At 39.3% G+C, this 25,423-nt stretch overlaps 1 pseudogene; it reads left to right on the forward strand.

Annotated features, from left to right (window-relative positions):
• Nucleotides 1-5,546: 5,546 nt before the first annotated feature.
• Nucleotides 5,547-25,423, forward strand: LOC114293910 (DNA replication licensing factor MCM2-like; annotated as a pseudogene).

Raw genomic sequence — 25,423 nt, forward strand, 5'->3', positions numbered from 1 at the left:
AACCACCAGACCCCCTACTCTGAGGCTGGTCTGAAACCTGCACCTCCCCAGAACCCCCAACTGATGAGTCCGAAACCCCTGGCGAAGGAAAGGAATTAGTCCCTGACTGAGCGTGTTTCCGCCTCCACCCCTTACTGAGCCTGGAGCGCTTAGGAACTGAAGGACTTACCAAGATGGTCTCTTCCCTATCCCGACCATCACTCACAACCATGGCCTCCACATGGGCTGCTGCCTCGACTAAATTATAATAATCGTTCCAAAAGGATCCAGCTACCTTCTCCCGAATATCGAAACACAACCGCCTTTCAAACTCATAACAACGACGCTCCTCTGTTGCCACCAACTCTGGAGCAAACCTCAACAAACTAGTAAACCGCATCTCAAACTATGCCACAGGAGTATCATCCTGACGCAACTCCAAAAACTGATCCCTCAACCTTTCCCGAGCAGAAGGAGGGAAATACTTGGCCCAAAAGGCCTCAGTAAAAGCAACCCACGTGCTACCTACGGTATTCTTAGCATACTTCCACCAATAACTCGCATCGCCCATCAATTGAAAAGTCGCCAAAGAAACCCTCAACTCCTCCTCTTCGACTCTGAGCATACCAAGAGTCTTGGTAATCTGCTCCAACCAACTCTCTGACTCCAACGGTTTAGCCTCCCCCACAAACTCTGCTGGGCCGGAGCAGAAAAACTCTTTAGTAAGCTTGAGAGCATGCCCGCTGCCGCCCTCAGTGCGAGCTAGGGCATCTTGCACTGCTCTCACAATCTCATGTGCGACGTTCTCGCCGACAGCCGATGCTGCAACGGCAGGTGCTAAAGGAGCTGCCGTGCCCCTACCGACACTCCTACTACTCAACCGTCATCTACCTCCTCGTGTAGACATCCTATAAAGCACAAAAGCAAATACCCCGCTTAGTGCACGACACATTAGCCTTCTCCGAGGCACACTCTACTACTATTAAGTCACAAGACTCATTAGTCACAAAATATACATCTCTATTGCATGTAATCATCTAAACATATAAACACATAATCGAATCAAGTCCACAAAGATAGCCACTCATCTCGGAACTCTCAAGGAATTCCTATCAGAAACCACGTTGATCAAGTGTGTTTCCGAAAGGACCTCAAAGCAAGTTCACCGGCTATGAATACTATCCGAGAGACTGAATCCCATGCTCACATAAATGCAACACATAAGTCCTAACTTTCATGATATCTATATGCAACGTCCTCACTATATGTAGTAAACCCACTGTGGTAAAAAACCACTTCCCACAAGCCCAAAGTATTCAAACCCGGCTCGCTCTGATACCAAGTTGTCACGCCCCACTTTTTAATTACTCGAAGTATTACCGATTTCATTTACTTAATTCCATTTCAGAGATAACAAGCGGAAATAAACTCATATATTCAATTCGTAGAAGTGAATAACCCTGCTCTCATCCGTATGCAAGTAAATACAGCATGAGCAAAATAAATAAATTGCCCTTGGGCTTACATCATTAACAACAAATCAAGAAGAAGGGTGCAACCCTTTTACACATATGGCATTCCGCCCATATAAGAAAGGCCCCGTGGCCAACAAATCAGAAGATCCAAATCTTGCCGCACATTCAGCTCAATACCTGAAAAAGATTCAGCAACGTGGGATGAACATATAGTCCAGTAGGGATCTCAACATGGTCCTCAACAATAACAACATACAGATAGCTATGATCATGAATACCCACTCTCATACTAGAATAGTAATGTGACAATTTATACAAAATATCATAAGTATGAGCTTTTCTTGAAAACAACCATTTCAATCAACGCCATAGGCGATTCAATTTTCTTTTCCTTTCATTAATTCCCGTTCCCAATCTTTCATAACATTAACAATACCTTAGGAAATAAATTCACTAAGCCCACTACTCTCTTCCATTTTCTAAACATACACAGATATACCTCTTCAAAGTATATGTTTCTTTAAAAAAAGTCCGTTCTCCTTCACACTTTCCAAAAGACAAATATGACATTTTGGCTTCTTCCCGATACAATCAAATCTATACATGCACCGTTATAAAAAGAGATAACAACTCACCAACATGCATAAGATAAACCAATGAGGCGACTCGGCCCTCCAAAACTGTAATCAACACAATCCATGATATTCCCAAACACACTGAAATATCAACAACAAAACTTTGCTCTACTAGCTATGTGCGTAGTAAGCCAAAGATACACCTCTCACAACAACATGCCAGTTTACCAGGCGCTAGCTGGAAGGGTATGGTGCCTTATATTCTCAGCGCAGTCAGTTCTCCAGGCGCTAGCTGGAAGGTCACGGTACCTCTGATTCTTAGCGCAAGGTATAACACCACCAATCCAACACAACAAGGCATATTCAACATGTATAACACATATACAGAAACCATCAAGATACAAGCAATGTGTTAAAGTATATGAACACATAACTACCTCCTCCCGAGCAAGCATACATATATAATGTATCTCAACACTTCACCACATACGATGTTCAATCAATAATGGTATAATGCATACACCACACTCCAACACAACCGTGTCATCCTCCACCGATGACCAAGGACAAAACCTCTAGATGCAAATATTTAGTACATCTATTAAAGACTCAATTACTATGAGACCACAAACCCAATAACAACATTAACATGGTAGTTAAAGATACAATCCCACACAAGTGTGTGTTCAACACTCAAGAAACAACAATCCAATTTTCATACGTATTTCAAAAATACTTTTCCCATTTCAGAAAACAAGTTCCACTTCCCTTCTATTTTCACAAAACCAACTCCATCCCTTTTGTTGACACAAAACCAAATCCATCCCTTTTGTTTTACAAAACCAATTCCATTGATAATAAAGCCATAACTCACATTAGTCCACTACATTCATTTCAAACCATTTCAAAGCCAAAGTTAACCCCTTAGGCATTAACACCTTCACCCAACCCACATCATCAATAGAGATTTACAAAAAAAAGGGGTTCATTATCCTCCATTTTAATTTATTAATCAAAATATGATTTAGGGTTTTTTCTTCTATCAACTACAACATGCTAATTTACACTCCAATTAGCCCAAAACAACCCTCAATGATAACATAACCATTTTCCAACACCCAACCCTAGGTTCCTTCTCATGATTTCAAACAAATCCAACATGGATATGATTTTCATGCAATACAAAATTACCACATGTCTATCTATAGATGAAGTATTGAAAAAGAACAAGGAAATCCCTACCTCAAATGTAGAACCCAAGGAGAAGAAGAGCTAAACTCGGAAGTGCTCCAAACACCAAATTTCTCGGATCAAAATGTAGCCCTCAATGATCAACACACTTCTTACAAAGACTCAAGGTGAGGAAAACACTCCTACTAGATCAAACCCTAGAGAGAAGTTAGGTTTTAGAGTGAGGAGCTCTCAAAAATCGGTTTTGGGAAAGTAAGAGAGAGAAAGGAAATGTAAAAAGTGATTTAAAATAGCCTAGCTGGCAACTGATATACGACTCTCCCGCTTGAGCGGAGAACACAACGCTCGAGCGTCAAGAACAAAAATCTAGGTACGCTCGAGCGCAAGAAGGCCCGCTCGAGCTCTAAGACATAAGAATAAAGTACATTCGCTCGAGCGCGAAAACCAGTCCGCTCGAGCGTAGATTTCTCCCTCCCAGAACTTACACCAAAAAGTACTACCCGCTTGAGCGCCAGAGTACCCGCTCGAGCGTAGAAAACACATCTGCAGAAGTGTTGCAGAGGCACGAAATACTGGAAGTGTGTAAACCCCGCTCGAGCGCAAGAAGACCCGCTCAAGCGGACCGTTCAAAAACTGGGCAATAACAATGGGAGCTAAACCTCTACCAACCTGTAACAACCAAGCCCAACACATTCTAGAATTCAAACAAATGAGTTTAAAAGTTGACAACACGATAGGTACAACTACCAACTCCACAGAACCGCGTCCGGAAAACAACAAAACAGTAAAGGGATAACCGGGATTGCTATAGATCAGTTTTCGGGATGTAACCAGATTTTGATGGTGCCTGAGGACAGAGAGAAGACTGCGTTTACCATGCCATGGGGTACTTGCTGCTACAGGGTCATGCCATTTGGGTTGAAAAATGCTGGGGCTACATATCAGAGGGCTGTAACCAAAATCCTACACGACATGATCCATAAAGAAGTCGAGGTGTATGTATATGTGGATGATATGATTGTAAATCCAAAGAATGAGAAGGCCATTACATCGCGCTATGAAAATTCTTCAAAAGGATAGGGAGTACTGGCTGAGGTTAAATCCACATAAATGCACTTTTGGGGTGACTGTCGGGAAAATGCTGGGTTTTCTGATTACGCAGAGGGGAATCAAAGTAGATCCATCCAAGATCAAGGCCATCTTAGAAATGCCACCACCAAGGACTAAAAATGAGGTGCGTAGATTTTTGGGGAAAATACAATTCATAAGATGATTTATCTCTAAATTAACCTTGACTTGGGAACCACTATTTGGTCTTTTGGAAAAGGGGAAGAAATTCCAATGGGATGATCGATGTTAGTTCACTTTCAAGCAACTCAAGCAGTATCTTCAGAATTCACCTGTATTGTTACCACCAGAGTCTTGGAAGCCACTGATCATGTATCTGTTCGTGACAGAGTCAACCACGGGATTCATGCTAGCGTAAGAATTAGAAGATAAGTTAGAAAAGTCCATTTACTATCTGAGCAAGAAGATGTTGGATTATGAGACCCGTTACACTCCTCTGGAGAAGGCTTGCTAAGCTTTGGTTTGGGCCACTAGGAAGTTGAGACACCACCTGTTAGCCCACTCTGTAATTCTGGTTTCGAGATTAGATCCCATTAAATATCTCTTTGAGAAACCGACACTTGTGGGTAGGCTAGCTCGTTGGTTGCTTATTCTCTCCGAGTTTGACCTCAAGTACGTCACTTGCAAGTCATTCTAAGGAAGAGTAGTAGCGAAATTTTTGGAAGACCACCCAGTGGAAGGAGATGAAGTATTAGAGTACCTATTCCTAGATGAGGAGATCCTGTAGGTCGAAGAGGAGACGTGGAAAATGTACTTTGATTGGGCGGCTATTCAATATGGTTATGGGATAGGCGTATTGCTTATAGCACCCGATGATTCCCATATACCCCTAGCTTTCAAACTCCGGTTCAAAGTATCCAACAATGAAATAGAGTACGAAGCGTGTATCGTTGGATTAAAAGCTGTCCTAGAACTAGGGCCAATAAGGTTGGACGTCATCGAAGACTCAAACCTAGTTGTTTCTTAAGCCAACGGGGTTTGGAAGGTCAAAGAAGAGAAAATGAAAGTTTATCATTAGACCCTGGACATTCTGATTCCAAGATTTGAAAAACTGACATTTACGCACTTATTAAGGGAGAAAAATCGGTTTGTTGATGTGCTAGCAGCTCTATCCTCCATGGTAGACATATCGCTCGGGGCTAAGATGTGTCCAATTATCATTGAATAGAAGTATGCACCTGCTTATGAGACAATAGCCATGATAGACGAAGTTCATGACAAGAACCCCTGGTATCATGACATTTGGAACTTTTTGGAGAAGGATGTGTATCCACCAAGGGCAAATGCCAACGATAAACGGGAAATACAGCGTTTGGCCGTTCAGTTCACAATATGCGGAGGTAAGTTGTACAAAAGAGGGCATCTGGGAATACATAAGCTTTGTGTCGAAGAAGAAGAGTCGAAATGTCTCATGGAGGCCATCCACAGAGGAGAGTGTGGAGCACACATGAATGGTGTCATGTTGGTCAGGAAAATCCTCAGGCAAGGTTACTATTGGTTAACCATGGAGGATGATTTTATCAACTTTGTTCGGCGATGCCACTAATGTCAAATCCATGCCAACTGCATGAATATCCCGCCTTCAAAGCTCTACAACATGACTTCACCATGGTCTTTCTCAATCTGGGGAATCGACGTCATTGGAGAGGTCTCGCCAAAGGGCTCAAATGGGCACAAGTTCATTTTAGTGGCGATCGACTATTTTACCAAGTGGGTGTTGGCGCAGTCGTATTCTGTGTTGAAAGCGTCACATGTGGCCAAGTTCATCAAGAATAACATCATCTGCACGTACGGGGTGCCAAATAAGATCATATCGGACAACGACTCACACTTCAAGAAGGAGGTGGTGGATTTGCTTGAGAAATACAACGTGGCTTTTCACAAGTCATCAACATATAGACCATAGACCAATGGAGCTGTTGAAGCCGCAAACAAGAATGTCAAAAACATCCTACGAAAGATTGTGGAAGCCTACAAGGATTGGCCAGATAAACTGCTTTTTGCACTCTGGGGTTATGGAATGTCAATTCGAACATCTACAGGGGCAACCCTTTACTTGTTGGTATATGGTGTGATGCCCCCAAAATCGGGAACATCAGAGAATATGTTAACAATTAAATACAGGGTTTATCTAAGGTTACAGGAGTAGAAAACATCACTAACGAGTCCTTTGGATAATAACCAAGCAAGATCCTAAGAAGGTCAGGGGAGTCAATATAGCCTCCCTTCAAAGTCCAACCACCTTAGATAGCAAAGCTACCCCTTTGACAGATCTTAACAAGATATTAACACAAAGTCTACATAAGTCGACGAGACAATTAGGAATAGGTAATATAAAAGATATGTACAGCTATATAATAATTACAAAATCAAGTCTTAAATACAACATTGGATCTCTCACTTATAATCTCAAACACACATTTACAAACTAGTTTCTAATCCTCCTAGGGTAGCTGTACATCTTCAAATGCTTCGGCTTTGCCTTCGATCGGTCTAATAGTCTTCAATACTTGGCATGAAACACCATGAGTTTTGAATGCCTAGTAGACGCACACACACCCTGTCCCTTTTTTCTAGTCCAATACACCATCATATTTATAGCAAGCAAGTAGTGAAGCATGATATTCAAGTCAACAACAACAATTTCAATAATAGAGGAAAGGAACATGTCATTCAAATAGATAACAAGGTTATAATGTTAGTGGTTAATATTCTAGAAATCCCCCAAAGAGATTTCATCCTCCCAACCACAAGAATTGGACACTGGACTATTCGAAACTCCCCCTTTTGCTGCTTTGTTGCAGAACTTACCTCCGATGCCTACCAACAGTTATATACCGCGTAGCGCCAACTGTAGGGCCTCAAAAGGAACGGCAAAAAGAAAAAGGTTTTTATCTCCTGAATCCAACCTTATCCTTATAATATTTTTTATCCTCCTGAATGTCCCATCCGGACCCAATCTTATCTCACCAATCAAAGCATCGCAAAGAGTCCGAATACGTCCGTTCCATTTTAGGGTTTACGCGACAACCTCTTGTGCAAGACTTAACCTTCAATTAGGGAGCACATCCCATCAATCCATACATAACACATTATCGTCTCTTTATTATTCAAGTGATCGAAAACCCAATACCATCTCAATTAAGTTTTCCGTTTGGATCAATGTTTTAAGTCAAGTTAGAACAAACACAACAAGATAGTAATATCTACATAAGCATGAGCATCATTAAAATGAAGAAGATAAGGAACATAACCATAGCACATGCAATATTATACCAAAACATGATCATAAACTAATAAGCATATTCATGTACACAAGAGCATAAAACACCCATGCAAACCTAAATTTTCAGATTCAGTACCATTTAAAGATTAAAATCAAAAGGGCTATTTCAGATTTTTCCCGAACTTGGCCTTCCTATGGTTTGTAGATAATTTAATCTAGTTTTCAGAACATTTTTCGGAAATGTGATAGCCTTTTTAGATTTTTAGTTAATTAAGAAATGCTCCGGCGTTGTCCAGATTCGTCGACCGTTACGAAAATTGAATTTTCTTTCAAACCGCTCACTTTTTTTCCAATGAAACCAATTTTAATTTAAATATAGCTCCTTAAGGAATATTTTGACATAAAATTAAGGTCCAGAATATTTTTATTCATTTTTATAGAATTTTCGCAAGTTGGCTATAAAATAGATTTTTCTGGCACAGTTCTTGAAATAAGAAAGTTGGTGAGAAAAGAGGTCAACTAGGGGAAATTTTACACTTCTCTTGTGATGAAAACATGATAAATAATATGTATTAAACTCAGAAATTTAAGGTGCAGGTGTGCCTTTGGAAATTTTGAGAGATGGATATAGAAAAAGATAGTCTTATACTGAATAAGAGAAATACAAGAAGGGTAGAATCAAGGCTCAACTCCTTTCATTTTTAACACAAGAATACCATCAAAACACATCTGAAACGAATGTTTAAAACTTCTAAGAGCATGTATTTGAAAGGGAAAATAAGAGAGAGTTGTGTTGTGGCTTATTTGATTGCCTAGTGAAATGTTTGCACAATTTTCTCCTCTTTTCCTCTCCTCCACTACCAAAGTTCACTCTCTTCCTCTTCTTTCTTTCTCTCAACTGAATGTGTAGGTGTGTGAGTGTATGAGAGTGTAACATGTGGAGGGTGGTGGTGTTTTTATAATAAAATTGGTGCAAAAGGTTCAAAATGCCCATTGGTTGGAATGGAATGATATTGAGATGTATTTAGTTGGAATGCAATGGAATGAGGGATCATTAGGAAGCCTAATCATGTATTAAGGCATGATCTAGTTAGGGTTGGGCTTAAGTAGAACCAAGATAGTTACAAGTACAAGACAACTTTCCTTGAATTATGGTACCAAGGTCAAATTTTCCTCCATGAATTATGCAATGTTGTTTTCAAAAGTACACTACAAGTGTATATGCTAGGGTGGCTGGCCATGTGATATAGATTTGACCGTCTTTTCTCATTTATTTATATATATACGTATTGTAGATATTTTAAAAAAAGATTATAATATTGGGGGTGTGCTTTTATATGTATAAAGAATGATTTGGGCTCAAGATGCAATTAAAATAAAATGTTTGGGTTTGGAATTGATTAGAATATCTATTTCAAGTGTAGTATTAATTAAAATAATGTTAGGAAAAATAATTTGGTTCGAATGATCTTGCTTTGAATTAAAGGACACACAACCGAATGAAAATGATAAAAATTGAAAATTAGGGTTTTAAGGTACTAATCTAAAATTGGAGAGTTAAATAATTAATACTAGAGTGTTAGAAATGATTTCCAAGTTAACGAGATCAATTAGGTTTTGTACGGTTTCATCCGTGATACGTTTCAGTTCTAGGGTTAATTTGGCGAATAAATAGGGAACTAAGGGTTTTATTATAATAACTCAAAAGTAAGGGTCTTACTAGAATTTACCAAATTTAAGGGTCTCACATATGGGATGGAAGCTCTTTTGCCGATCGAGATCGAAATACCGTCACTGAGAATTATGGCCAAGTGTCAGATGGCAGATGCAGATTGGCAGTAGAATAGATTCAAAGAGTTGATGTTGTTTGATGAGAGGAGGGTGAATGCATTGTATCATATTCAGGGGTATTAGTGCATGATTGCTAGGGCCTTCAACAAGAAAGTCAAATCCAGAAATCTCAAAGAAGGAGATGTGGTGCTCAAAGACAACCGAGCTCCCATCCATGACCCTAGGAGCAAGTTCCAACCCAATTAGACTGGTCCTTACATCATCAAATCTGTCTGGTCAGGAGAAGCAATCATCCTCATAGATTTAGATGGCTTGGAGTTCTTGCAACCGATCAATATGGACAAGTTAAAGAAATACTATCCTTGAGAGGCTCGCTAGGCCGAAAACCCAGAAGGGCGACTTAGGCAAAAGTTAGCGCATAAAAAATTGGAAATAAAGAAAAATAGAGCTCACAAGGTTGAAAACCCGAAAGGGCAACTTTGGCAAAAGTCAAAGCACAAAATGAGAGAGTTAATACCTGAGTAAACCTTAATCGAACTACGTAAGGCCTGATTTCCATCTTTGGGATACGTAGGCAACTTGGTCTCGAAGTTCGGCCATAATCATTTTCAACTCAACTGTCCTATCCATTGTTACTTGGCCCTTCTCACCATCGGTTGATTTGTTTGTTTTACCTCCATTTGGTAGAAGGGTCCAGTTGCAAGATGAAGCAAGGTGAATGCAGTTGTGGGCAGTTATGATCCTTTTGATTCAGGGCTGTATGTCTTGAGGATTGATTCCATGCGTGTCAGGTAGTGTCTGTTTGCGAAATTTGTTTTGAAGGGTTTTAATGAAGTTGATTGCTCAAAATTTTACTTTTAGCAACATGGACCATTCATTAAAAGGAAAATTTTCAGTACTCACAACTTTAATTACATGATTTCAACCCAAGTACACCCTCCAACTCTCAGGCTAAATCAAAGTTGCTTCACTACAACAAAAGTAACCTATGGTGACGAAAACTAGTGAAGAAAATAAATTTTGTCACTAAATAAGAATGACTCATGAAGAATTTATAAATTGTCACATATAATAAACAAATAAAAATAATAGGTGAAGAAATTTATTTTTGTCAATAAATATTTCCTTTTAGGTGAGGAAAAATTAAGTTTCGTCACCAAAAATTTTCCAGCTAATTTTTTTTGGTGGCGCCAAAATTTTGGGACTTTTGATGAGAAAAATTTTGTCACTAATTATAAAATTATTTGTGAGAAATATATTTTCGTCACCAGTAATTTTTAATATTTTTAAGATCTTTTGGTGAGGAAATAGTGTTGTCAATAATTTTGGTGAGAAAATTTTGATGTATTGTGCAATAATGAAAAAAAAAAGGGTATTAATTTTTTTTACTCCTTTTATGTTTATCATCTCTCTCTCAAAATAGGGTTTTAATTTTTGTTTTGCCTACTTTCTATTAATCAACTCTCTCTCTCTCTCTCTCTCTCTCTCTCTCTCTCTCTATCAAACCAGATGTACGTAATACCTCTCTATTGCTCTTTGCCCTCGTTACTCCACCTTCAATGCCTATGCCCTTCTTGTATAAACAGGGATCCACTCTCAGCATCAAACCCATGTACTTTTATCTCTATTTTTTTTCTTGTATTGCATCGATTTAATTGAGTTACAATTAGGGCACTCTGACAGTTACAACCTCACCATCATCAACCAACACAGCCGAGCAGTCCTTAAAAAGACACTAAAATTTCTAAGAAGCAAGAATGATCGATTCACACAACACATTTTCCTACCGATCAAACACTAATTTGGATATAATGAGACAATAGGACTCGAGCTTCCAAAACCCCTTCACAATTCAATTCTAGACATTTCACCATCAATATATTCTCTTGAATTTTCACTGCGACATGTTTGGCAATGCAATCTGAGTAAAACAAATGGGTACAACTAGTGTTGTTTTCAAACATTTTTGATTTTATGGGTTTTCAATATTCACAATTTTTTTAGCTTATAATCTGGCCTAATTGTTGATTTGGTAAATAAATTGGAATTGTTTTCTTTATTGAGCGATTTAAAAGGTTTGATTTATCATTTGGGTTTTTGTTGGTAGTTAATTGTTAGCCATTAATGCTCTGCTCAGGGTTTAGATTTATATATAGGGATTCGATTATGGTGATTTGTGCTTCATTTCCTCATAATGAACAAATATTTGAAAAAAAAAATTCTGGAAGAAAAAAATTTGCTATTTTATTTGAATAGATTTTTCTTAAATATATGTGGGTTTACTTTATTTGAGTTAAGAAAGTGAAAGACATTGATCTTGTGAGTACAATGAAACGAAAATGAAAGAAAATGATGAAGATTTGAGGAAGAGAACCGAGAGAGAGAGAGAGAGAGAAAGAGAGAGAGAGAGAGAGAGAGAGAGAGTTGAATTTTGCTCTGGTTTCATTATGTTCTTTGAAGAAGAAGACAGATTTTATCTTGTGTGGGTGCTGGAACTTTCTCTTTGACTGTCACTATTGTGGTAAAAGTGTGGCGTTACTTATGTCTATGTCTATCACAAGCAAGTTTGAATCGTTCTTGCTCTCTGGATATCTATTTGTTTAGGTGGTTTATGATTGTTAGTTGTTGTTGTTGTTGGATATCAATTATGAAGATTAACAACTCTGTTAGATATGTGCTTTGTTGAAGTTATTATCTTTAGTGTTTGTTATGTGATTTGATGGAATTGTTCGTTAGTGTATTGGTTGGTTTGTTGTGCTTCTTTCCCCCCTCCCCCTAAATTTCTCTTGTAAATCTTTTTATTGTGAATATATATATATATATATATATGGAAACGAAAATTAGTGAAGAAAACAAATTTCATCACTAAATAAGAATAATCCATGAGGAATTACAAATTTGGTCACAGATAATAAAGAAATAAAAATAATAGGTGACGGAATTTATTTTCGTCAATAGATGTAGATTTTTCATCGATGTAGATTTTTAATTATAATGTGTTCCATTTAAGAGTAGAACACATCCCATAGATGCAGATTTTTAATTAATCTTCATTCTGCATTTTTCTTGTAATGCTTTTGTTACTCAGATTTGACTAAAAATGACTTCATTTGATATATAAAGTAATATTGATTATTTCTCCAATTTCTTTGGATCTGTGATTTTTTTCTTCTTGATTTGGTCCCTTACTCTGTCTATTATTTTCAGGTCACTGGAATTTACATGAACAATTTTGACTTGTCATTAAACACAAAGAATGGATTTCCGGTATTTTCCACAGTAGTTGAGGCAAACTACGTCATGAAGAAGCAAGACCTATTTTCAGCGTACAAGCTTACAAAGGAGGCCAAAGAAGAAATTGAGAAGTTGGCTAAGGATCCAAATATTGAAGAAAAGGTATCTTAGTGAATATCTTCTAAGACCATGTCATTGTTGTATTGCAATGATATCTATTTTGAGTAATTTTTTCTAAATTATTAGATCTATAAAACTTTAGATATAAATTTTCAGTAAATTGTTTTTGTAACTATATCTCAGATTATCAAGTCAATTGCTCCATCAATCTATGGCCACGATGTAGACGTGCTCCCGGGAACTATCCGACATCCGCGCTCGTGAGGGGGGGACGAATCTCGTTTCTTTTCGAGCTTACTGCTACAGTTCGGACTCAATGTCACGGTTCTGAATCTGGTCTCGCAAAGTGTAATGCAAGACCGATAAATCACCAAAGAGTCCAAATCCGGAAAATCGTTTTGGAAAACTGATTTTTGTAAAGAAGTGCCAAACATGGATTGCTTTGCCAGATACAGAGTCGCCGCCTAAATATTTTATTTTGGGGGAATTTAGGAAACCTTGACTCGTGCCTAAGGGCACGTGCCCGTCATCACCAAAGTTGCCTCGGCTCAGGAACTTGGGTACGAGTGGGGAAGGTCATGCAATGAGCACCCCCACTCGCCCGATCAAAGATCGGCCTTCACTAACATGATATCTTGTTTTTGAAAACACATGCATTCTTATTCCGATGTATTAACCTAGAATTACTATGTGATGCGCACAACATACAAGTATAGACTAGATCGCCTAAGTTGGAACAAAACATTGCATATTTGTTTGTTTTGGAAAACGGTTGTTTGAAAATGGTTTGAAGTTTGCTACTCACAAGTGCGCTAAAACGAGGATTTGATGAACTGTTCCAATTCAAGTAATCCAACCTTCACCCACAGGCATTTAGGCAGTTTATCAAATAAGCAAATTGCCTCATGGGAAGCAATAACACACATGCAGTACGCTAAAGCGAAAACACTCACAGGGTATTCCGAGCCAAAACAAAGAACTAGTTAGTAATCAATGCATGATCCTAGTTTATGTTAAGATGGCTAATGCAACACATGCAAAATGCGACTAGAAATAGGCTCGACTATTCTAAGATGGCATATGAGATGCAACATTTGATGACATGTATTCAACTTGGAATTGAAATACAATGCAGTTAGTATGATGCGCCGAGCTCGGTGCATGCAAGAAAGATGAATGGATGCAAACATGCAAGCATAAGTATGCTAATTAAAAATGACCCTAAACTAACCATGAAAAGCAGGTAAGTGAAAGGGAAAAAGATGTGGGGATGGAAGACATGCACACACGCACGCACACTTATTACAACAATATGCCCTCTCGACGGAGGGTCCGAATGAATAATACAGACCAACTAATTAACTAACTAACAAGCTAATTAATTATTACATAACCGAATGAATAACTAGCTACAACTAATTATTATAAAACTTAATTAATTAACAAATTAACTAATTAAATTACAAAAACCAAATGCTAATTAGCAAGTAAGGAAAACAGTGTTCCAGCTCTGGTTGGAGGAGAAGAGGATGCATGCTTGGTTGCCGCCCCGAAAAGCTCTCCGGTTGCCCTTTAGAGGCTCTGTTTGCAGGGTGTCCTTGAGAACTAGCTGCTGGATCTTACCAAAACCATGCTAAGGAGTGAACCAGTGGCCTGCCGGCCATGGGGAGCCACTGCCGACCCCTCTGCCGACCAAGAGTGGGCACTGCCGGCCAAGAATGAATTACTGTTGGCCGTCTGCAAGGCACTGCCGGCACTGGTGTGCTGTGACACCAAGCTGCAGCAGAGCACAAAATAGAGAAAAGGGAGGGTCTCCCAAGGGTATGTATGCACTATTCCACTCCATATCACCTTAAAAATCAAGGGAGAGGCATAGTCGGATCCATGACCATCAATCACACATCCCGATGCATGATGGCGAAAGATCCAACTTGTGCAATTCAATGTAAAATGAATGCACAAATAAACATATAAATGCCTAGAACTTTATCATGGATAATCAAGAGTGTCGGCGATCGAGAATTGAGACACGTTTCATCACTTGAAGTATGAAACGTCCCTTGTTTCTCGTGCTCGGATTAACACTTAATCCAAACAACAATGGAATACAAGCATGGCATACATAATGCGACTCAAGCATGCAAACATGTAATGCAATATGAACAACCTAACAAGGCTAATGGCATGCACAATGCTAATGCATGCAACAACTAAGTATACACAATGCAAATGATGGCATGCTCAATGCAAACGATGGCATACTCAATGCAATGTAACCTAAGCATACACAATGCGAAGTATAAGGCATAGACAATGCGATGTAATGCAAGCATGCAAACAACATGTAATCAACCATGCTCAATGGACTTAAACCGAAACGGACAGATCTCAGATATGCCCAAATCAGTGGCCAAAAGTGTTGGAATGAGGGCACAAAAGCAAAGTATGCATGCACAATGCATTAGCCCAAGAATTAAAGCATAAAGACACAACTCTCAAACATGAGCAAAGAGTGATAATCATCATAAGATGGCAATGAGGTAAACTCTGAAATATCATGTAAATGGATGCCAAACCCACTAAACAATGTAAGCATAGCATGCTAGGATGTTCAAAGCACGAAACTAGCAAAGGGCCTCAAGCCAAGGACACATGAATCAAACCCTAAAGGGCCAAGGACAACCAAAACAGTCCTAGATCATGCCAAAATGAATCTAAAGCATGCATAGACCAAGGCTAAAATAAGTCAAAATGGAAAGCATAAAGCATGGTGTAAGTAAGGCCAACAAGGGGCATTGCACTACATCTATTACAACCAAACATTGCATGACTTAACCAACAGAAAGCAGAGTTATGGCATGATAAAACAAGCCCAAAAACCCACTGAGATGGCATCATAAGGAGTTAAGCATAGAGGCATGCACAATGATCCATTCATGAGGCATAAAACACCAACTCTTCAAGGCATTGAAAGCATGAAAAAGGCAAGTGTTTGACTATGAAACATGCACTGAAATAACATTTCAAATGATGCCAAAGCATGCAAATATCACAAGTATAGCATGGTAGGGGCCTCAAAGCTCAAGACTAGTCAAAGCATTTACACTATAGCTATACAAAACATGAGTGATGTGACCATGGCAGCCCAAAAAAGTCATAGAACAGCCCAAAATATGAATAAAATCATGCTGGAGCATAGCCAAAATATGCTAGAATGATGAGTCAAAACATCATGCACACAAAGCTAGTAAGCAAGATTTGTTCTACAAGTACATGAGCCACTGAAGAGACTACCAAACCAACTTTATACAGAGTCATGACATGTCAAATGATGATAAAAAACCCACTGAAATGGGCCAATACGTGCTAGCAAGACATGCTACTTTGATGAACCACAAATGGGATTACACTACACATATAAGATGCATGCACAAGGTGACCAAACCAGCCATGGAAAGAGTTAAGGCAGGCCCTAAAAGTCACAAAAAAGTGCCTGAACTAGGCCTTAAAAGTATAGGGATACATGCTCCTTTGATAGGCCAATAACTCAAGCAAAGAAAACAAAAAGAGAGGGGGTCACCCCCCTCTGATTTGAAGCCTCAAAACCACATACCACTGAAAATCCACTAGATTTCAGTGGCTAAAAGGCCAAACCAATACTATTCCAAAGGCCTTAAAGCATGGCACAAAACAAGGCCAAACAAGGCATACAAGAGGGTTATACACCCCTAACACCAAAAAGACCTTAAACAATCATCGAAATCACTTAAAAACAAAAACTTTTTCAGTTGAAATCAAGGCCTAAAACAATATGCAAGGATGGCCAAAATGAGATACAAACAAAGGCTTAAATGGGGAATATACTCACCCTTGAAGATCAACTTCGAAACCAGCAACCTCAGAGGCTAGAAACCAAGTTTCAGAGCTCAAGTAACCCTCCCAAGAACCTCAGCTCAAAGATGGCGGTGTATCACTATGTGTTGTAGTGCAAAAGTGCAAGAAAAATGGACTTTAGAGCATAAACAAACACAATAGAGAGAGAGAGAGAGAGAGTGAGAAATATAGAGAGAGAGAGAGATACAACTTCTCCAAAATTTTTTGAACCTCTGATAGAGAGGAAGGGCCTCTCCTTATATAGAAGAATGCAAGAAAAAGCTTGTTAAACAAGCTTGGCAAGAGTTTCATCCCTCCATACACGGGAGAGGAGTGAAAACCAGCTGGCTTAAAAGATTTGGCGTGAAACCTGCTGAGACAAGGGGTCTTCCGGCCATCAGTGGTGGCCGGTAGTGGCTCATCGATGGCCGATAGGCCTCATCAATTGCTAGCAGTAACAAAGGCATGGCCGACAGTAACATAGGATGGCCGGCAGTGCACCAAGAGAATTATGCTGGATAGACCAACACATGGTCCAAAAATGGGGCAGAAAGGATACAGGGTTTGGAAAGCTCAAACCTATGACGTTCCGTTGTGAAAGTCGAGCACTTAACGAGCAATCGAACTTGTGGCTGGATGTACCTACAAACACAACCAAGTCTTGAGGATGGTCAAAAATAGGGTGTCTACACACGATGACATAAAAAATGCAATAGCTCTTGCAATGTTTGGAGGTCAAGAGAAAAATGTTCAAGGGAAACATCGGTTGCGAGGAGACATAAATGTGCTCTTGCTAGGTGACCCAGGTACAGCAAAATCTTAGTTTCTCAAGTAAGAGATACCCTAGTTCATATATGAAGTGTCTTAATTCTTTAATGGTGTTCACTTCTCAGGCTTTCATTTGTTTGATATTTTCTTCTAAGGTATGTTCAAAAACTGGCCATATGGCTATTTATACAACTGGGAAAGGAGCTTCTGCTATAGAGCTAGCAGCGGCAGTACACAAGGACCCAGTCACACGAGAGTGGGCACTTGAAGGAGGGGCCCTTGTACTTGCCGATAAAGGGATATGCCTTATTGATGAGTTTGACAAGACGAATGAACAGGACAGGTAAGTAAATGCATATGCCTGTGCCCATGTATTTAGTCTTCTAAAACATTTTTAGATGATTTTGGAAATGTTAACTTTTGATCAGGGTAAGTATCCATGAAGCAATGGAGCAGCAGAGTATTAGCACTTCTCTCTAGGCTCGGTGCTCTGTTATTCCTGCTGTAAATCTTGTTGGTGGAAGGTATGAAAAATACGCAAGATAATAAATTTAATTTGATGAGGCAAGAGTTATTATAAGGTTGTCAATATCCTTTATGGCTTAGTATTTAGGCTTGTTTAATGAAGATCATGCTAGCAAATGCCAACTTATTGCATAGAGAGAGAGAGAGAGAGAGAGAGAGAGAGATTGGATGGTAGCTATATCTCTTCCCAATTTCATTCCTGCCATTCATAAATTGATCCCACTTCTCTGTACTTTATGAAAGATTTGCTTGATTAGACATGGGATCCTGTTCTGCCAACCTTGTAATGTTGCCCATTGCTGTATTTTCTGCCTTCTGTTTTGTTGTCTTTTCTTTTTTCTTTTTTATATGCTTACTCATGGATCTAATGGAAATTCTTTTCTTTCTTCTTTTCTCTCTCTTGTTTTCCCCCTCTAGATATGATTCCTCAAAGACTTTCTCACAGAATGTTGAATCGACATATCCAATCATTTCACGTTTTGATATCCTTTGTGTTGTTAAGGTTATTTTTCTCATCTAATAAATTTATTCTGCAACTCCATGAGACACGTCTAATAGGGAAGGAAATATTGTTTGTTCCAGGATGTGGTGGACCTAGTCAAGGATGAGATGATTGCAAGGTTTGTAGTTGATAGTCATTTCAAGTCTCAACCCAAAGGTGTTAACATACATGAGAAGTCCATAAGCAATTCACATGACAAAATTGAAACATCTTCCATGCCAACTGATCCTGAGGTCCATACCAGAGGTATCTTATCTGGTCTTGTTCCTTTGAAAATGCTTGAATTTCAATGTCTTGATTTATGTTTATCTCCTCAGATACTCCCTCAAGATTTGCTAAAGAACTTAACTTTTGCCAAGTTAAATGTATTCCCAAGTTTGCATGACGCTGGCCTTAACAAGCTCACACAAGTTTATGCTGAACTATGGAGAGAATCTCTTGTTAGATTCTCCTTCTTGTTCTTCCCAATGGTTCAATCTATTTGTGATTTCATACATGTCATCTCATGATGTATGCCTTGATTTTTATGGATTTGTAGCATGGACAAGGAGTTCCCATTGCAGTGAGGCACATCGAATCAATGATTCAAATGTCTAAAGCACATGCAAGAATGCACCTCAGATAGCATGTTACTCAAGTAGATGTGGACATGGCAATTCGTGTCTGTAGACACCCCATTTTTGACCGTCCTCAAGACTTGGACGTCACCGTTTGAACACTCGGTGATCATCCATGTTCGTGTTCGTTTTGAGTTCCCGGAGGTCTCGGCTACGCGCCTTGCCTCAGGATCTCTCAACTCGGTTGTCTTGTGCTTGGTTGGACCAAACACTTGTTGGTTTTTGCTTTGGGAGGTAGAGAATGGCTTGTTGGCCATCCCCACGCCTCACCGGCCATGTCTTGAGGCCACCGGCCGTGTCTTCTTGCCACCGGCCATTGGTGATGGCCGGTCGGTACTTTGTGAGGTCGGCCGACTATTTATTTGGCCAATGGACTCCTTTTCTAGCCGGTACCACCTTTTTGCCTTTTTCAGGCATTGTGCATGCCAGCTGTGCCAGCTGGAGTGCACGGACCTGTCCTCCATACACGTGTATGGAGGAATTGCACCCTTTGCAACCTTTTGGTCGAGCTTCTTGGGGAAGCTTGGACCTTTGTCTTAGCTTCCTCAAGAAGCTTAGACACCTGTCTCAGCTTCCTAAGGAAGCCTTGGCCCCTTTGCCTTAGCTTCTTTAAGAAGCCTTGACCCCTTTTGTTAGCTTCTCTTGGAAGCTTAAGCCTCTATCTTGCTCTATATAAGGAGACCTTCCCTCTCCTTTGAGGGGGTTCAACAAAACCAGACCTAAAACACATATATCTGATGTATACACCTTCTCTCTCTATATCTCCCTCTCTCTCTTCATTTGTGTGTGTTAGAGAGCCAAAAAGTGTGTTTTGTTCTTAGTTTTGCACTAAGTCACCTAGCATTACACCATACTTCGACTTTGGAGGTGTTGAGGGTTTGTTCTTGAAGTTTTGAGCTGGTTTTGATCAGAAGAAGGCGGCTGGACTTGCTGTTCTTGAAGTGTTCTTCAAGGGTAACACTATTGCTTTATTTTCTCCAATCTTGCACTAGCTTTTAACCCCCTTTGCATGCTGTTTTGAGCTTCATGTATAACATATAAAAGTTCTATTTTTTTTTTTTGTATTTAAGACACTTCATTAAGGTCATTTTGGTGTTGGGGGTCGACCTCCCCCTCTTAGGCCTTGTTTGGCCTTTTTTGTGCTCTCCTTGTTAAGCTTTTAATGCCTTTGTGCATTGGCCTTCTCATCACTGAAAATCCTTTGGATTTTAGTGGTGAAGAAGAGGTTTTGAGGTCTTGCATAGGGGAGGGACACCCCTCTCCCTTTGTGTCTCATTTGTTCATGTTTTTGGCTCACAAGGGTAGCATGCATGCTTAGTTGTTTTTGGCTCCATTTCAGAGGTTTTTGGGTGTTATATGGTCACATTATATCTCTGTGTTTGGTCGGATTTATGGCCCCCTGCATGCACAATGTACTTGCCTTGCATTCCTCCATTTTGCCTAGAAGGGTACCATGCATTTAGGCCTCCATGCTTGTATGTTCTAGCTTGACTTCATGAAGCTTTTGGTCATATTTCATCATGCTTGAGGTTTGTTGGGTACTGATTTGATCATGTTTGCCATGTTTGGTATAGCCTCTTTGCATTTTGGCTTGTAAGCCTTGAGCGTGTGGGTCACTAGCATGCTTAGCTTAGCTTATTCTCATGATTTGGCATCATTGGAGATCATATTTCAGTCCATAATCCATGCTTGTATGATTGCATTCATCATTCCTTCCATGCCTTGAAGAGGTGTCCTTTTGTGCCTTGAAATGAAGCATTGTGCATGCCTATGTGTTTGAGGCTTTGGGTTTCCATATCAGTGGGTTTTGGGGCTCATTTGTGCATGATAAAACTTTGTTTTACCTTGAAAAATCCATGCCATGTTTGCTTAGGGTAGGTGTTGAGTAATGCCCTCTTTTGTGGCCTTGAATGCCTTCTATCTCGCATCCATTTCCTAGCATGTTTTGGCTTCATCCTTCGCATGCTTTTCAGAGTTTAACATGAGCGTTTAATGTCCATATTTATCACCTTTAAGTGTCCTTGAAAGTTGCCCCTTCCATGCTTAGGCGATAGGCCTTGGTATGTGCATGCTTGCATGCGTGATTTGTGTCCTTATGCATCATCTATGGCCACTGTTTTGGGGCATGCCTGAGGCCTCCCATTTTCGTTTAAGTCCACCATTGCATGTTTTTGACATGTTGCATTACTTTGGTCTCATGTTTGCATTGTATCATCTTTGCATGTTTGCATTGTTGCTTAGCTAGTTGCACATCATGTTTGCATCGCATGTTTGGCACATTGCATACTTGCATTACAGGTCACATTACATTTGGCATGCTTTGGTACTTTAGCCTCATGTGCATACTTGAGTCACATCTCACACATGCATTGCATTTTTGCTTGGTTTGGGGTGTCAAACCGAGCATGAGGAATGAGGCGTGTTCGAACTTAAAGTGATGAAAAACGTCTCACTCTTCGGTCGCCGATCCCCTTGATCTCAACATGATAGGGCGTTAGCACTCATTTGTTTTGTTGCATGCATTTACATTGAGTTGCAAACTTGGTGCCTTTGGCCACCATGCATCGAAGTATGTGATTGGTGGCCCGAGTACCGAGGGCCATACTCCCTTGAGTTTATAGCATGATTGGGAGAGTGGCCATGCACACATTGCTTTGAAAATTCCGTACCATGCACTGTCTGTCCTCTGCTGCTGTCAAAACAGGGCTCTACAGGAAGAAATGGCCGGTTGACCACTTTTTGTGCCGACCGGCCATCATTGTCCAGCCGATGACACAAGATTTGGCCGATAATCCCATTCCTATGGCTGGTGGCATTTTGTTCTGGCCGGTGGAAATCCAAAACACTCAGGAGGAAGTTCAAAGCAGTTCTGGAAACTTTCATATCTTTCAGAGGAGCAAGGCAGTGTAAACAGAGGCAACAGTGGCATGGTACTGGGTTTCCGGGTGCGGCAAATCGAGCATGCATCATCCCATCATTCCGAGGCGGGGTTGCGGCCACCTTCTTTTTGTAATTAATTTGTTGATTAATTAGAAGTTTTGTAATTAATTAATTAGTTAGTCAGCTAGTTAATTAGTTAAATCTGTATTATTTATTCGGACCCTCCGATTGAGGGCAATTGTGTATTAAGTATGTGTGAGTGTGTGTATGTCTTCCAACCCCACGTCTTTCTTCCCTTTTATTTACTAGCTTTCGATGGTTAGTTTAGGGCATGTCTTGATTAGCATACTTATGATAGCATGTTTGCATACATTCATTCGTAATGCACGCACCGGGCACGGCGCATCATACTAACTGCATAGTATTTCCATTCCAACTTGAATACGTGTATCGAGTTGTCGCATTTCACATGCCATTCTTAGATTAGCCGAGCCTATTCTAGTTGCATTCTGTATGTGTTGCATTAACCATCTTAACATGAACTAAGATCATGCATTTGATTACTAACTAGTTTTTGTTTTGGCTTGGAGTACTAGGTAAGCTCTTACGCTTTAGCATCTTGCATGCGTGTGAGTGTTGCTATATTAGCATGCTCACCATAAGGCTATATGCTTATGTGATATATCTGCCTGAATGCCTATGGGTGAAGGTTGGGTTATCTGAATTGGAATAATGCATTGACTATGAGTTTTAAGCCTACTAGACAGTGGCAAAACCATCTTTTCTAAGCCCACTTGAGGGTGGCAAAACCTGCATTTTAGCCCACTTGCGAGTAGCAAACCGTTTTCAAAACAAACATGAAATGCTTTGTCCCAATTCAGGCGACTCAGTCTATAATTGTTATGCTGTGCGCATCGCATAGTAAATCTAGGCTAATAACCGGAATAAGAACGCATAATGTTTTCAAAACAAGATATCATGGTTAGTAGAGGCCAATCTTCGGATTGGGCGAGAGGGGGTGCTCATAGCTGACCTTCCCCAATTGTACCCAAGTTCCCGAGCCGAGGCAACTTTGGTGATGACAGACACGTGGCCTTAGGCAAATGAGTCAGGGTTTCCTAAATTTCCCCAAAATAAAGTATTTAGGTGGCGACTCTGTATCTGGCAAAGCAGTCCATGTTTGGCACTTCTTTACAAAAATCTATTTTCCAAAATGATTTGTCGGATTTGGACTCTTTGGTTCAGATTAAGAACCATGACAATTTGAGTCCGAACTGTAGTAAGCCCAAATGAACAAATCGGGATTTTCCCCCCGGGATGTTTGGGGGCGTCTACAGTGTCCTGCTTGATTTGTTCATTTCAACACAGAAATTTGGTGTTCAGAAAGCTTTGCAAAAGGTACTAGTAGATCTAGCACTTGTATATTTTTCCTCATAAACCATGTTGTGTCTCTTGTGCATATTTACCAAACTAATTCATTGTGAACAGTGTCATTTTCTAACATGTGATGCTTACTTGCTGCATTTATTTTGTTCTTTGGTTTTGTATAATAGATTCTAAGAAACAATATTGTTCCCAATGTAAAACAATCCTTATGCAGGGGTCAATACTGTTACTAAGACTGTTAGCAATGGATACTGTTAAATCCATTACTGTTATAAAGAAACAATTATCGTGTAGGGGCCACATTAATCTTGTATATTTTTCCAAAGCTTCGAGGTCCTCAGTGGTCACACTTGCGTTAAATCCCACTTTGAGGGTTTGTGCTATAGGGTTTTTTCTTCTTAAAAAAATGTAAAATTTTTGTACTTTGTTTGTAGTCTACTCACATGACATTTGTGTCAAGAGATTTAAGTACAACCAAATTAGACACTCTACCTGGCTTCCAATATAAATTTAGAGGCAATTGTTATCTTAGGTTACTTGAAGAATTTGGATACTTTGTTCAACTACTAACTATTTGGTGGTAAAAGATTTCTTTTCCTGATTCTTCAGAGTTGTAATGGTCGAAATTAAATCTGAAGGATATGCAAACCTTGGAAATTCTCCTATAGTTAATTTTGGAGAGGATGCATTGACATAAATTCTGGATTATTTTTATTTTGATTATTTTTAATTTTTTCTCCTTAGAGGGCTTGTGAAGGATGTGCTACACTTTGAAGAAATTATGTCTGGCTCTGCTTCAAATCTAACTCATATTGATGTGAAAGTGGAGGAGCTACAGAGGAAGGTACTATCAATTTGCATTCAACTTGTTTACTTTTTGGATAATTATACTTTTTTGATTAATGCAAGTTATTAAAGATAAAAAAATTGTGCCAAGGGTGCATCACTCATTTGTAGGAATGATGAATGAGTCGCTTGAGGAGCATTTGGAGATGACATCAGGCATCATGGAGTTTCTTAAGAAGCAAGGTTTCAAAGGATAATTTTGAGGAGGTGGTATCCCATGAACTCATAGATTGCCATTTTGGTAAGTTTCACTTGTTTTATGTTTTTATTTTTCTCATGTTGGTTAGTATATACTAGTTAAAGCACAATAGTTTCACTAATTATTAACTAAGATATAACAAATTTCAAAATGTATTTAATGAAAATAGATTCATTAGGGTATCCGGTTCTCCCAGTCTTGACCTGGGACGGTATGTGAATAGTGTTGCAAAAAAATCAATAATGTACACACTAAACACTAAGCGCCACAAAAAGCGACGACAACAAGAATATTTACTTTTCCTATACTTGTAGGTAGAAATGTGGGGCATAACAGACCATGAGCTGTGAGGAGAACACTGAGATAACAAGTCAGTTGTCTCAATAGACAATAATAGTACAACTCAATGCAATGAAACGTTGTCCTAATATTTACGGCACTAAGATGAATCCCATAATGCAGCAAGTCCATTCTGTTTAGGACATAGTTTAACGTAATACATATTATTCCATGTAATCTGCATCTATTAGGTCCTCTTATCCTTGGAAAACATAAGAACATGCCACTAGTCGCAAGTGCTGCAATTATAAGTCATCTTTGCACTTTGGTCATAGAAAATATCAAATTTGGCTATTAATCAATTACTGCACACATAGCATTGGAACTTCCCCACTTTCTTTAAATTTCAAAGTCATAAAAGCCATATTTTATTTCAAAGGAGCATTCAAGGAATAAAAGTACACATTTCTATACCAACACCCACTCCAATCTCATAGGGGAAAAAAGTGGAGATTAAATTACATAAAGAAAAAAGAGAGTGTCAATCAATTTTTTGGATAAAACCAGGACAACCAATATAGGCTTAGCAACAATACACATCTTCTTATCTTCCTAGTAAAACAGAGTGTAAGCGAGGCAAGACACAATAGTTTCACTAATTATTAACTAAGATTTAACAAGTTTCAAAATGTATTTAATGAAAATAGATTCATTAGTTACTTCTTACTTAGCATGACCCTTGTTAAAATACACACTAACCAAGGTAGAGACAAAACTATGTGTTTACTTTTTTGTGTACTTTTGCTAGGCAGTGTTGGAGTTGTTCTAA

Source organism: Camellia sinensis, chromosome 8 (genome assembly GCF_055761805.1).
Source record: "Camellia sinensis isolate YWXY chromosome 8, ASM5576180v1, whole genome shotgun sequence".
Lineage (NCBI taxonomy): Eukaryota > Viridiplantae > Streptophyta > Magnoliopsida > Ericales > Theaceae > Camellia > Camellia sinensis.